Raw genomic sequence first — 14782 nt, forward strand, 5'->3', positions numbered from 1 at the left:
CTTGTTAAATATTTTCTCTCTGTCATACCCATACATATATCTCTGTACAGATATGTATAAATACCTAGATACATCCCACAAAGACAAGGACTGAAGGTCTGGGCTTTACTTGCTTTGCATGTCTTGGGAAAGTAATTTATAAAACACAGGACAGGGAGATTTATTTGAAAACATCTGGAAGCCATGGGGGTGAAGCCTGAAGAGGCTACTTGTCCCAGCATGGGACGCTCCATCTTAACCTGAACAGGAGCTGCTGGATCAGGCTAGATGACCCCATGCTGGGGCTGGCAGTCTGCATGAACTAGGCTTTGTGACCAGCAGACGTATTTGGCTCACAGACCACTGCTGCCACATAATATATTGCCCTGTTAGTAATGCCAAGTAACTCAACTTGCAATAGAGGGATTTCACCTAATGCAAGGTATGTTAATAAGCATTACACGTTTCATCTGAAAACACATAGTGCTAATGCAAAAAGAAATCGAGTTTATGTGAATTTAACCGAATTGGTGGAGAGAAACAAACTTTGGCATAAAAAATAATTGGCACTTTTAAACGTGGGAGGTCTGTTTTAACCCTCTATTTTAATGACTTAGCTACCAAGGCATATGCAGTGAAAAGAACCAAAACCTGCTGTGGAAATTAAGTATTAGTGTTATTTAACCCCCCTAGCAGCTCTAGTGTCTGTAGCCAGAATAACATTTGTTTGCTGGGCTTAATCAGAACTATGATTTGGTTAGTTTTTAACAGCTGCTTAAGTCTGGTTTACCCTGAGGAAAGCTCATCCTTCATTATAGCTTAAAAATAATAATTCGAATACTGCAGTAAATTATTACCAATGGGTGGCTTTTGTTAATACTTTAGAGTTAGCATCTTCTCAGCTCTGTTCAGAAAAGTCACGTTTTTTATGAGAGATAAAGTGTTCTCTTTTTATGTTGCAGTCTCTTGCTCACTCTTTCTAATTCTGAAATAGGAGTGATTTACGTCAGATGCCAGTCCCTGGTAGCTTCGTTGAGCTGAGGTGCTCACCCTGCACTGTTGTCCCCTGAGGTGCTGGGGCACTTCAGAGATGGCAGAAGGCATAAAGCTGTACTATGATTCTCTGCGAAGGCAGGTTGCTGGTGAGCCCAGACAGTCTCATCCCGAGGACTGCTGACTTGATTGCACAGGTGGAAGGGACTACTGTACCTATGACAGTGTTGTTGTGCGAGCAAGTTTTATACAGGATTTCATCCCTTTTTGACGTGGGAATGAAGGCTCTTTCTAATATTTCATGTGTATGCATGTAGATGTTCCAGGTCGCCGTGCAGCTAAAGGCAATGGCTCCAGCCCATTAAGGGTGCTGTGCACCAGTGCTGCTCCTGTTCCACACCTGAATTCCCACCTGCACTTTAGGGTGGATCTTCTGGGCTCTCCTGCAAGCTCTTCTGTGACTTGCTCTCATAACCTACTTTTTATTTGCTTCCTGCCTTCTAGCTTGTGTTTATATCCATTCCCCCCCTTCCCTTTCTTTCTTCAGTGCCCAGTGATTGTATAGCTCACCTGCACTGTGTAGTCCTTCTTGACTGTTGATACGACCTTTTGTTACCCCGTGGATTCACCCAGCTCAGGAATCCAGGAACTCCTCACTTCAGTCAAATCATTGCTTCTAGCATTTATGGTAAATATACCCCTGGGGGCCTTTCTAGGGGAAGATAACTCTCCAAGAATAGTCCAAGTTACTACCTTCTCCTCTACCATGTTCTGTTCTTGTTCACAGTGTGTTAAACATATTACTGTAGTGCAACTTCCATCTTTATTTGGGGAGCAGGTCCTTCCTCACACGGAAACAGCCAGGCTGCTGGTTTTCAGGCCAGATTGCACATTGCCTGCTTTGGGATTCACAGGTGCACACTAAAAAAGTCACTTCTCAGCTCCAGGAGCAATTTTTTCATGTGCTGGCTTGCCTCGGTCCCAAGCGCACTGGAGCTCTGTGCTGGGGAAAGCGTTGAGGACTGTGATGATGCCAGTGTGACCCACAGGAAGGGGCAAGTAATGATCTTGCCATACAGGTGTTGCTAAAGCAAAACCATCTGTAAGGTCAAAGGACTTGGGGTGCATGGCCACTGAAAGAGGAGCGGGCATATTACGCCCCAAAAAGGTTTGTGAGAGGCTATGTGCCTGTAAAGGCTCAAGTTACCTGAATGCTTGCTTTCTTTTCTGTCTCTGGTTGGTAAAATTGGCCTGCCATGTAAGGGCTACAAAATCGGGATGGTTGTAAAAAAAAACGTTGGGTTTTTTTATTGAAGGTGGGCTAAAACACACCCTTGTGTTGTGGGAATCCTTTAGTTCTGTTAAATGACAGATTTCCTTCTTCCCTTCTATCTCATCAAATAGTGTCTTTTTTATATTTCATTATGCTGATGATTGTATTTGTGAAGAAGTCTCTTTGTTTAATGATCAATCAGGGAATTTAATTCATTAATCTGAAAGCACTCCACAGCATAATAAAATATCATCTGCAGTTTACAAATAGAGTATTAAAATCAGAGAAGATGAAGTTGCTTGGGCACATAAATCTGTCGCGCAGTGAGAAACAGAGCTCAGATTTTTGAGTCTCATCTCTCTCTTGCTTCATGAACTATGGCCACCTCATCACTTTTGAGAATGATAAATGCCTCCCATTTATAAGCGCATATGCATGTTCTGGTAATACAGTCAACAATGAAGCCTTTCAGTATTAAGTGAAAGTATTCGCAAGAGGCTGAGCCTGTGGTCCTTACGCAGACAAAGCTCTTGTGGGCTTCAGTCGGAGTTTTGCTTTGAATGATTACTAGACCAAGCTCATAACGTGTGTTTAAACCTCCTCAGGGGAGGAAAACATCTAGCATGAAACAAATCAGAAATGAGATTTTCTTTTTTTCCCATGGAATGAAAGAGAATAAATGTAGTATCACTGTGGATGAGATCATATGAGAAAGCCCTTTGCAACAGAAGCGAGCTGACTTTTGCTGTTCCTCATATGGGTTTCCTTGAGGCCAGTAAATGTTTAACTTCCATAGTTCATCTGCCTGATGACTTACAGAAAAGGTAATGCTTTTATTTGTGCAGTAAAGTCATGTATGAATGTAATGGGTGCTATTCCTAATAATGTTCGGCAAAATAAGATAAAAGTTTAGTGAAGGACCTCACGTTTTGTGCTTTTGCAGACACAATTGGCCTTTGGCTTCGAAGGTTAAGTTTCAAATCAAAGGTATTCTTTCTTAAAGGTCTTTTGCAATCTAAATGATTCTCTGATGCTATGGTTAATTTAACTGCTGTGTTCTCCATGCCACTACAATTTAAATACATAGAGATGGAAAAATCTATTGTGGACAGTTGTTTTAAAAACGGACCACCACTACCCAAAACACGCAGCCTTTAGCAGGAAAACATTCTGGAGGTGGAGGTACTTTAGAGTACTTTGATAACACAAAATATAAGTATTTTCATCTCACCTCCTCCCTCATATAGTGGGCACCTATATTCTGAGATTAAATCATCTCTTCCTCTCTTCTAATGGGGATTCATACCTCCTTGTAAGAAACCCTGGTGTTTACATACAAGACATGGTGTTTTCCTTTGAAAATGTAGTATGTCTTTCATTCCTATAGTCTGTAACCTTTCCTTGTTTGTCTTTAGGTATTTTGTACATAGAAAAATCAGTAATTCAAGAGGAAATGGAATCAAATAAAGTTGAACGTAAAAGGCCATGTAACACGTACTTACAAAGTCGATATTGAAAAAGGTTAATTCTTATTTCTTTTTCTTTTTTTTACTTTCATTACTTGTTAAAGTGAATTTGCTGAGGAATTGCCAAGTAGCTAAATGTAAGCACTCTATGGTGCTTTAATGGGTCCCAGCTCACTGATCTTTTGTAGTCTTGCTCCTCTCAGGAGTTGCTGACAGCATTGAGACTTCTTCGAGTGTCTAAATGTGCTTGTATGTATGCATTTCAGAGCAGGGCTTTTTAGCCGTTTCTACCTATCTTGAGTGTTTGTGTCCCTATTTACATGCATGTAGCATAATTGGCACAGCTATGGAATGCACTTTCATGCATTTGCACTGGGCTGTTTGTGATGTTGCCAGAGCACAATGATTTTATTGGAATATTGAATGAAGCCGTGAGCAGCCTTGCTGCTCTCTCCTTTCCTATCTATACATAAGGATCATGCCTCATGCATGATCATGTGCTGTCATAACAGCTCAATGTTTTTTTCCAGCTGACTATGCAGGGCTAGTGTATGTGTGGAACAAGTTAGAATATCAGAAACAGTGATTTAAACACACTCAAAACCAAGTATTTTTGAAATACCAGGCAGTAAGCTTCTAATAACCCTATTTTTTAGGATGACGTTCTTGGATTTGTATGCGGAAGGGTAGATTGTTAATTTACTGTCTCACAGCCACCCAAATATGTATGCACATGCATGAGCCTTGTCAGTTTTGAGAAGGGTTTTCAATCTTGATGTAACGGTATTTTTGAGCAGAAAATTGTTTGGTGAAGGCTTTTCCAATCAGCTATAATCTTACATGTCTGAGTAGCTTTGAAGTCGTTCTGGTTTTGGAAAAGAAATACGTTTTTCTGCTTCAAATATTGAATGCTCCTGCTGAAACCATCTCTGTCCAAAGATGAAGGGGAGAAAAATTCATTCAGGGATAACTTCCCTATTCTTTTAAGTATCGTAGTTTTCAGTTGGTATAATTGGTACCATTAGTAAAGGTTCCTGGCTCAGGAATTCCCTTTTACCACAAATAGCTGGAGTCTAGAAAAATACTCGGAGGAAGCATCAAACCATTTGTCTTGTTGCTGTACCCTTGTCAAGCATATACAGTTAGAGAGATGATTTCCAGTAAGGATAGAAGTCTCTGTAGACATGGGGTCTTACTTGGTAGAGTGTTGTAGTTCTTACATTTGTTAAGGATATGGCTATGAAATTTTACCCTAAGAAGCAAGTAACCTTATCTGCAGCAAACTGGCATTGAAAATAAGCGAGTGTAAAATGCATGTTGATTAGAGAAAGGAGTAGCGTAGGATGTCTCTAGGCTCAGTTCCATTTTTGCTGTCTAAAATTAACTGATACTTTATGTGTACACTTAATGCATCACATTCAATGCCATATTTCTTACGCTATCACTTAGTGGTGCCCAATATATGAATGTTAAGTATTTGCACCAACTCAGGTTTATGCTCCGAGTTCATGAAAGTAGTTACTCTTCCGTTTACTCCAGTAGGGTCTAATCAAGGTTCCAACTCATACTTTGAACACAATAGACGTTAACTTGAAAAACTAGGAAGCAAACAACAACCCACCACCACCACCCGCATTTTGTTGATGAGAGGAAGCAGTGTAACTTGTATGAGATTTAATTCCAATGGAACTGAACCATGCTCCTGTTGTAGAGATGTATTTGATAAATAACTGCTTCATGTTAACGAACTAGCAAAAGGCAGGAAGAAGGTTGTCAGGTGAATCTTTATCAAACCTGTCAATATCTCAAAGTCAGATTATTTCCTTTACCCTGGAGCTATGGCAGAGAAGTCTGAGGACAGTGAGAGGAGCAATTGTGAAGAGGCTAGATACTACTTTCATAGATATAGGGATGTTAATACGTTGTTTTTCATTGTGGTGTAGAAGGAGTTTTATTCATTTGAAAAAAAGATTAAAAACATTAAAAATGGGTTTTCTAGATGATTAAACATTCAACAGACTGGAATACCAGACCCAGGCTTATGGAGCTCAGAACTGGTATAATGTTTTTTCCTTTTGTGCCCTTTCTGAGACAGCATAATTAATCAAGGCAGTATTTTCTGCTAATTTCTGTGGAAAGTAATTTGCTTCCTCCTTGTCTCTCAAGTGACAGATTGCTGAAGTTGAACCTGTGATCAGGCACCTCTTTGACAGACAGTTTCCTATTTCAGTGAATGTTTCCCTAGCCTGGTTGGCTTGATTTATAATAGCTGAGGTTAGCGTGAAATTAAAAATTTATTAATTTAAATGAATTTGTAATCAAGCAGACTGGCCTGAGCTGTGGAGGTGTTAATGGGTCTCCTGTTTGTTACCCCAGCTGATCCCTCAGAGTGCAGAACAGCTGCACAGGCAAAACTGACCTCTGAACATAGGCAAAGGGTCAGGGGTCTGTCTGCCAGCCCCACTGGGGCCGGGCTTCAGGTTAAGGAAGAAAGTGTAACAGCTTGTTAACATAACACATTGGTACAGTGGTCAAGAGGGAAGCCTCTGTGAGTAGCTATTGGTGTTAATCTTTGGTATCTGCTGTTGCCGTTTGGGGTGCAGATGTCTCGAGACACTTAAATACTTGAGGGACAATGTCATGGTTTTGAATACATAGGAGTAATACTTGGTTATATGCTGATTTGGAGGGTGGAAACATTTGAAAATAATAATTGACTTTTAGAAGTGAATAATCTGGTCCTTACTGTGGTTTGTGGGAGGTGTATAGCACATCCGAAGCCTCGTCAGGGAAGGTATCTTGGTGTAGGTCAGATAAGAAATTTACACAAGCTGCAGCAGAGATTTGGACGCTATGGAGTGCTCACTTCTATCCTGTGCAAGCTACAGCCTCTTTCATGGCAAATAAGTTAAGAACAGTCTAGTTGACAGTAAGAGGACCACTAAATGCTTAGTGACATGACGTATGCAGTAGAGGAATATGTCATGAATCTGACATGACTGAATCCATCATGTAAAAAAGAAATCATCTCCTTCACAGCAATTCTTGTATTGCGGGGAGGTAATTTGCTGGAAACTGTTCCTGTCAAATGGAAACATGTGGTACATGATGCACTAGTTTTTCATTGGCTTCTCTCTTATTTTCCTTGTGAGGGAAGAAGAAAATGGTAGAAACAGGTACCACAGCATATTCCTTATCTCAGTTGCTTTCTGAAACACATTTGTGATGTATTTCAATGCAAGATGAGCAATTAGACCCCAAATAGTAAAGCATTTCCAACCTCTACTTAAACAGTAGGTTAAATAGGCAAAAAGGTGTGATGCTAGCTTGATAAACATCCCCTTTTTCCCCTCTGCTGTTCATCATACTTTCAGTTCTGATGATGTACAACTTCAGACTCTGCTGTCCCGCTCTGTTCAAGTGAAAAAAGATATCTTAATTTAGGGATTGGAGTGAATTTCTCCAGTTTGAATCTGTCTGAGAATAAAACAGAAGGGATGTGGGACTAATTTGACCAACTGAAAAAGTACAACTTGATTTGAAACAAACCTATCATTATAACATTTGACCAAATTTTGACTAAATATTTGACTAACTATTCCCATGACAAAAAAAAATCTACTGGCATTAGTCTGTATGAGGCTACAGATATGAAGCAATTATGAGTTATGCATAAATGTTTCACTTATGAATTTATCTCTTCAAGGATGGATTTCCATTGACTTTTGCTTCTCCCGGAGGACCATGGTTTAGCTCTCTGTTTTGAATATAATTTTAATCGATCTGTTTGGGGACTCAGTTCATCCCTAATAGCTCAGAGTCATCTAGTGTATTTCTGATCTAAATTGAAGTGGAAAGAGTAGGTCTAACTCACGGGGATGCTAATCTTTCATTATTGGTTCTGTGACTAGTAGGAATACCAACCGTGCCTCTGTCTGATTCGCTTTGAAGGTCACTTTAATTCTTTGAAGGCTCAGGAGAAAAGTGTGCATTAATAAGTATCCCTCCCATCCTCACACTGTGCTGCATTTGTTTATTTATTTAAAATCTGGACAGAGCAGGAAAAACAGAGGAATAGCCTCATACAGTATCCCTTTGCAAACACCTTAATTGCTAAAAGTAACCTGTGTGAGTGTACGTATGTACGTGGTTATATGTATGCACCTACAACTTTCTCTAAAGCTGTTGTGAGATTTCCTTTCTGTTGGAGCAGAGTTGGTTAAAAAGATGTTTTACCTTCTCTAGAGTTGTTACATGAAAACCAGAAAGACATTTAAAAATGTCATTATAAAGTGTTTTGTAACATGTTATACTATAAATGCTAAATGTAATGAAGCACAATAAATATAAATTTGCACAATTGAGATTTTACCTTGAGCTGAATATTCAGTCAGCAGCAGGTACTCAAATTGAGGCATCAATATGTGAGATGGGAGACAGCTAAAAATAAAGATGAATGGATTCAGTTTTTCCCTATGAATGGATTTCAATTTCACGACTGACCCAAGACTGGCGCTTAGTTTGTTTAAATGTATTTGAATCTGTCCAAGCGGAATTGATGTATCCTCAGCATCAGCTTAGTGAAGTATGGAAAAGTGACCCAGCTGGGCTAGGAGTGTCATTTGGGAAGGATGTGTGACATAGAGCAATTGATCTCTGCTGCTTCTAGAGAGACATTTGGTGGACAGAACCACAGATAGTAGCTTTCCCAGTTTCTGCCTGCTTATCACAGTTATAAGGAAAGATACTTACTAAACTTATATAGAAATGAAAAATAAGAGCAGCAGTGCACAAACAGGGCATTCATAAAAGCCCCATATGGATTTATCCCAGTAAGTATCTGTCACAGGTTTAACAGAGTGGCTTACAAGTATATGGAGATGAGGGTTGGTACTTGAAATGTCAACATATATTATTATTTTAATGTAAAAGCACGTATCTTTGACCTACTTTGAGATATACAGATTATGTTGTTTTCTGGTAGAGCAATATTTTTTGCTGTTAATGAAAAAGACAGTTATAATCTTATTAATATTTATTTTGGCACTCAGTGTGCTTTTAACAGTTAGATACCTTATAAACAAGGGGAGACAGATGGGTTGCTTCCCTCAACACCTTGCATCCTAGGGTTTTTTACCAGCCCAGCATGCCCAGAAATCCTGCAATGGCATGAATTACTGAGATTCAGCATTTCTTTCATTTATTTTTCAGCTCCTGATTGGGTTTTTTCCCACTGGAAAAGCAGGCATCTATAAAGTGAATTTCAGCTTGCCTGTGGGCTTCCTTTTCTTAAGTAGCTTTTGCAGAGTGCCTTAGACGTGGTTCAAGAACCATACGTTTAAAAGCAATACCTAAAATATACATACCTGTTTCTATTTTAGACCCTTGTTTCCAGAAGTTTGATAGCTGATACTGAGATTGTGATACCCTTAGAATTTGAATGCATATCATGTATTCCTGAGAACAGAAATTTGTTCTATTTTAAATATACTGCGGTAGGTAGTGACAAGAATTTAAGTAAGCAGGATTTTTGCAAGACTGAGGAAAGCTGCCCCATCTGATTGTATAGCATTGACATATGGATGAGGTTTCAAAGATAATCGCAATAGTTTGGCTATTTCTTCCCACAAAGCACGCTTCAGATGTCACATTGAAAAGAAGATTGAACCAAGCTATGAGATTACAACACTGTGTTCGCTAACTGTAGGGCATGGATTTCTTCATCTCTTATCCCATTTCTAGAATACTCTGATCATAAAATGAATATATTTAAGATGAGCCAGACCATAATATTCTGGATAAATCTCCTCTCAACTTCATCTGGTTTAAGGAAACGTGGGAGTCTTTAGGGTGTTTTTTCATCCTGCTTCAATACTGTTCCCAGGTGTCATTCAGTTATTCCCAGCGATAATGAAAGATTTATGCATTGACAAGTGTGGAGGTGAAACAGTGGTTAAAGCAGTGCTGCAAGTGATACTCCTGATCCCAGCAGGAGTTGCTGGCATGCTTGCATTTCTGGGAGATTTTGCAAGGTTTCCCCTCGTGAATAACCATAAATTATTTTCTGGAGCCTTTTTTTGTGGAAGCTAATGTCACCTCTTCTGGCCTAGAGATTCCTGAGGTGCATAGTAGAAGTTAATCCAGTACGTTTATGCTCAGTGGATCTAAAAGGCTTTTAGTATATGAAAAGAAAGAGAGGATTTTCAGGCTTATGAAATAAGAACAATTACCATCACTTGATAGTTGGAATACTTCTTATTCCTTTCACCCACCACTTTCTTTAGAAAGGAAGGGAATTAAAAAACCCCTATCTAAATAAAGAGGGGCAAGGTGGGGGGAAACCCCAGACTTTTAAGGACTCGGAGTAAGCCAGTTGCTATGATCATGCTTTAACTGCACTTAGTCTCTTGAGAGCTGAAACATGGATTGAATTCATCAAAAAGAGAATGTGTGTCAGAAATGACCCTGTGTATAATGGGGAGAGATCAGGTCCTGGTTTCATGGTACATTAAAAATAAAGGCTAGTTTCAGGTCTCACACAGAAAGAAAAGAGGAGAGGCTTTTGGGGAGATTACCGAGTCAAGCGGTGATATTGTAAATAAATGCTTGCCTTGACTGGTAGAGCACAGGCTGCGCTTCCAAATATTTGTGGGTTTGAAGGAGCTTCAAAAGCCCGGCTGATAGCAGGGAGATTCTCAGAAGAAACAAAGCCCATAAGGTGCAAATCATAAAAGTCTGGTTTGTCTGCTCAGGCGTTGAGAGTATGGTGGGTATTTTTAAGGAATAGCTGAATTTCAGCTGTTCTTTCCAGTAGCTTTTAAAAACTAAACCCCATCATCCAACACTGCATTTCAGCTGTTTCAAAGCCAAGAGTCGTTAAAGAGAGCCTGCATGTAGTGTATGTATCTTGTTTGGTTTTAACAGCTGGGGAAATTGAATTTATGATAGTCTGAACTGCATGGGTCAGTTCATCTGCAGATTACATTATCAAAAAAAAGAGTAAGTCTATCTCACTGTGTGCAATCCCAAATCATGGACTTGGGGCTTAAAGATTATCAGATTCAAGTGGAAAAACTTGTAAGGTTGAAGGGCTGGGTGTCTGTGTTCAAAAATTTCATTAGAAGCTGTTGGTGAACATCCTGCGGGCTCATGGATTCCCCTTCCCATCCTCAAACAGGCTGATAGTGGCTGTGTTATCATTGCCACTCCACTAAACCCTTCAGATGTCCTTTCCTATATAATATAGTTACAGTCAAAGGCACTGTAGCGTATACCAGTTCACAGGTTTAGGGCTAGGCAGCTTCAGACCTAGATTTGAAAGTTTTCCAAGGGATTTGAGTGAAACAAGCCCATGAAGGAAGATTCAGATGCACCGAGAGTATCTTTGATGTATTTTGTACACCTTATTGGCAGTAAGATACTGTCACTGGCTTGTACGCCAAGCTACATACGTAACACTTTTCTTGATCCAAAATGAAAATGAGACCAAGAGATAGATCAGGCAATGTGTATGTGGTGTTCTGTCAGTCTGTTGGGGGAAATTACTACTCCAGACCTAATTTACTGGTAGCTCTTTCTGCTTTGGAGGTTTGAAGGGCGCAGCAGAAGATATGGCTTATTTTGATAGGGAGTAGACGAGTCCCCCATTCACAAATGGAGGTGCTTAGTCTGGGAGACGTGATATCCTAGGAGGAGTGAAGAGAACAGGCCTTTTCCTAACACTATAGGAACTGGTCTGTTAACCTACTGTCAGTCAACCTAATATTGTCATCTCTTCTCTCTGTATTATGATTTGTTTTATACAAATTTTACCCTGTGTGGCTTAAAGGAAGAGTTGATAGACACTGCAAGTTCTTATTTAGTTTTGCGAAGAGGATGAAACATGCCTTCTTGAGAGCTCTCTGGTTATTCTGAGGGTCAGACTCACTCATACAGTCCCTAAGATTCGCAGACTATGAGACATGTCCCCAATATCTGTGCAAGTCTGTCCTCTTGATCAGAAGAAAATTAACCTCAGGCTGAAATGCGAGAGAAAATGAGATGGATACTAACTTCTTTTACACGCACATATACTTCAGTTTACCTGCTTGTTTTCATGCTTTCTTAGAGTTAGATTCAGGAGACTGGTGGGCAGGGGAAAACAGGAAAGGAGACAAAGACCAACGTAGGAAATCACACAAGGTAGTAAAAAGGTGGAGTGAGACTTGTGGGCAACTATTAACTGGGAAAATCCCCGTTAACTCCAGGCAGAATTAACAGATCCAGGTCAGCACTAATGGATTTTTTCCCCAAAGTTGGAATGAAAATTGTCCCAATCATTAAAAAGGCTTATCTAGGGCCAAAACCAGGACCTGGGCACATGTTGCTGGACATGGAAGAATGCATCGGTGCAGTCTTTGTCTTCTGGTGTGATCAGATAATACCTTTGCTGAACAGAGCTTGCCAAAAATGTAGGACATAGGTACTTGTTTGCTATTTTGCCTCATTTTACATTTTTTCTGTTATACCGTTGAGGGAGGGAAAGGTGCCTCTCTCGAGAAAGACAGGGTAACTTTGGCAGCAAACACATTGTGTATAATTTTTTTTTCAATATTATTATTTTTTGCAAATATTTGCATATATCATTTGCAATATTATTATTATTGTTTGCAAATATTATTGCAAAAATACTTTTTGCAATATGGAGCATAAATGGAAAGTGCAGAAATGAGGCAGGTGAAGTATGATGATTACTGACCTTGTAATTTGTCAGACTCTCCATGCATAACGTTGTTGCGCTGCTTCACTGCCTTATGATATATTCTGTTTTGCTCGGATACCGAGATCCTCCTACTCAACCTTTCAAGTCCTTCAAGAGTAGTTGACCTTTAAAAAAGTATTTAAAACAAAATGCCAAACAAGAGTTTTCCCAAGTAAAACTCTTTTCCCTACGTCCTTTCCCTCAGATATTATTCATGCCTTAGACACGTTTTATGCTCTCTTGCTATTACAATGCAGTCAGGCTTGCTGGTAGAAGCTGAGAAAAAGGAAGCAAAAAAAACCCTCAAGACCCCAAGACTGTTCTTTCTCTTTGGTAACTAAATTGTAAATGAAACTGAGTAAAACATGTAGCAGAAAATTAGTAGAAAGCAAACGGGATCAGTGGGAAAAAGTAACCTTATCCTCAGAAATCCAAATTCTGAAAGATACAAAAAATGTTTCAAGGCCTCCAGAAGTAATTATAAGGAGCTGGTGAGCAACATTATTGTTTGCTTTGTAAATTAATTCAGTCGCCTGTCTGCTGGTGTGGGAGCTTGAGTTCTGGGCAGGCAGTTTGCTGTATATTCACTGAAAGCATGTAATTAATTATCTGCGGTTATTTTATGCAGTGGATAAATCAGACATTAGTGGGCCAGCAAACAGGAAAGAAATACTGTGTAGGAAACAACCATATTGGCCAAACAGAGAAGGAGAGAAGGGAGGCAAAGGCATGGGCTGGTTGACCTAGGTCTTTTCGCTCTCCGGCATCTATGTATCTATGAAATAGGCTTACTGGGGCCTTGGGATGTTCTCACTAAAAAAAAGAGGAGTCAGCAAATACACCGTGAGCAACCATAACACAATTTCTGCTGGAAATTGAAGAGCAGAGTGATAGAAGCGGAAATAAGTGTCAGGAACTGCTAGAAGGGGAAGTAAGTGTCAAGAACTGCTGGGGTCAGACCTTGTTGCACCAGTCACAGGGAGGGTATCAACTAGACAGTGTTATTGGTTAAATTCAAAACACTTTCAAAAGTTTCCATGTCAAATAGCAGAAAAATACACGGTGCTTGTAATATGGTGTCACAACTTGAAGATCTGCTTTGTGATTGACATTTGTGTTTAGCAAGCGTATCCTGTTCTGTTTGGCTCTGTCCATTTTTAGGGGGTTTGATTTATCTTCCTTGCAGCTTTTGTGAAACTATTCTTGAACCTTATATGAGGCTTGTGCACTTTTTCCGGCTTCTTAGATGGGATCTGTGATGTGGGTCTTTAGCCATTTCTCATTAGAGAATGGTCTGAATAGGTCACCCTGGGAAAGAAAAGCAGGTAACATGCCGTGTTGGGGTACTGTCCTTTCTCCTTCTCTTGCCTCGTCCGACCCTTCCTTCAGTCTGCCTTCCTGCTTTGGGGGACAGAGCCCTGGCCATCCGTCTCCTTCCATCCCACTGGGGTTATATGGCTGCAGAGAGAAGGAGGCATCCTGCCTGCCATCCAAAGGCAGCCTCTAGGCTATCTGTCAGACTATAACACCTGTAGATAAGGGAGAAGGAGCAGCTCTTGAGACTATCCTGTTCACCAGTGCTCTGTGTTTGCCCTAAGTGCCAGACCCAGAGGCTCTCTGGACTCCAGCTGGTTTCTTTTTATAGATAAACCAAATTGCCCAAAGCTTCATCTGTCAGGAATGTGAAAAATCAAAGTATTCAGGTTTCACTGCTCGCACATATTGATTCTGTACCTCTTCCGCGCTTCTCCATCGTTGGTGGTTATACAGAAGCACCGGCACGAAAGTAGGGCATAATTTTGATATGAAGTCATTTATTATACTAGTTTCATGATCTTTTCATAAAACTGGTCCAAATCCTTGAATAAAAACGGAAACCAGGTTGGAGAAAAATCTCTGATGGCATGACAGTTATGTGGTCTGCATTTTGACAGAACCATTTCACGCAGCCTTATTTCTAACAGCTACTCAGGGCTGAACACAGATCCTTGAAAGATCAGCTTTCCTCTTTGTTAAAGCAGGTGAGGAATGTTCTTTAAAGGGATTTATTTATTTTAGCATGCTAAGACTTTTCTAAAGAAGCATTGTCAAGAATTTATTTTGGTTATGTGCATTCATAGAGACTATGTTTAGACATGTTAGTATTTTCCCAAACAAAATGAAGCTATGAAGATGATTCAAAACCAGGCCAGCATGCTTGTAGCATTAAGGATTTCACTTTCAATTGCTTCAGAGTAATTCTAATGATTAAATAAAAAGAAGAAATCCATAGCAAAGACTTCTAATGATATATTTAGAAATGTCTAAGCTAAAGATGAAAGAAGACCTACT

The 14782-nt window shown here is 39.8% G+C and overlaps 1 protein-coding gene across 1 annotated transcript in view; it reads left to right on the forward strand.

Moving 5' to 3' along the window:
• The window catches only part of EPHA3 (EPH receptor A3), a gene marked incomplete at its 3' end in the record, with an annotated part of 215811 nt that overhangs the window by 87980 nt on the left and 113049 nt on the right, over nt 1–14782 (forward strand). The window lies entirely within an intron of this gene.

This window comes from Psittacula echo, assembly GCF_963264785.1.
Source record: "Psittacula echo genome assembly, chromosome: 3".
NCBI classification, from domain to species: domain Eukaryota; kingdom Metazoa; phylum Chordata; class Aves; order Psittaciformes; family Psittacidae; genus Psittacula; species Psittacula echo.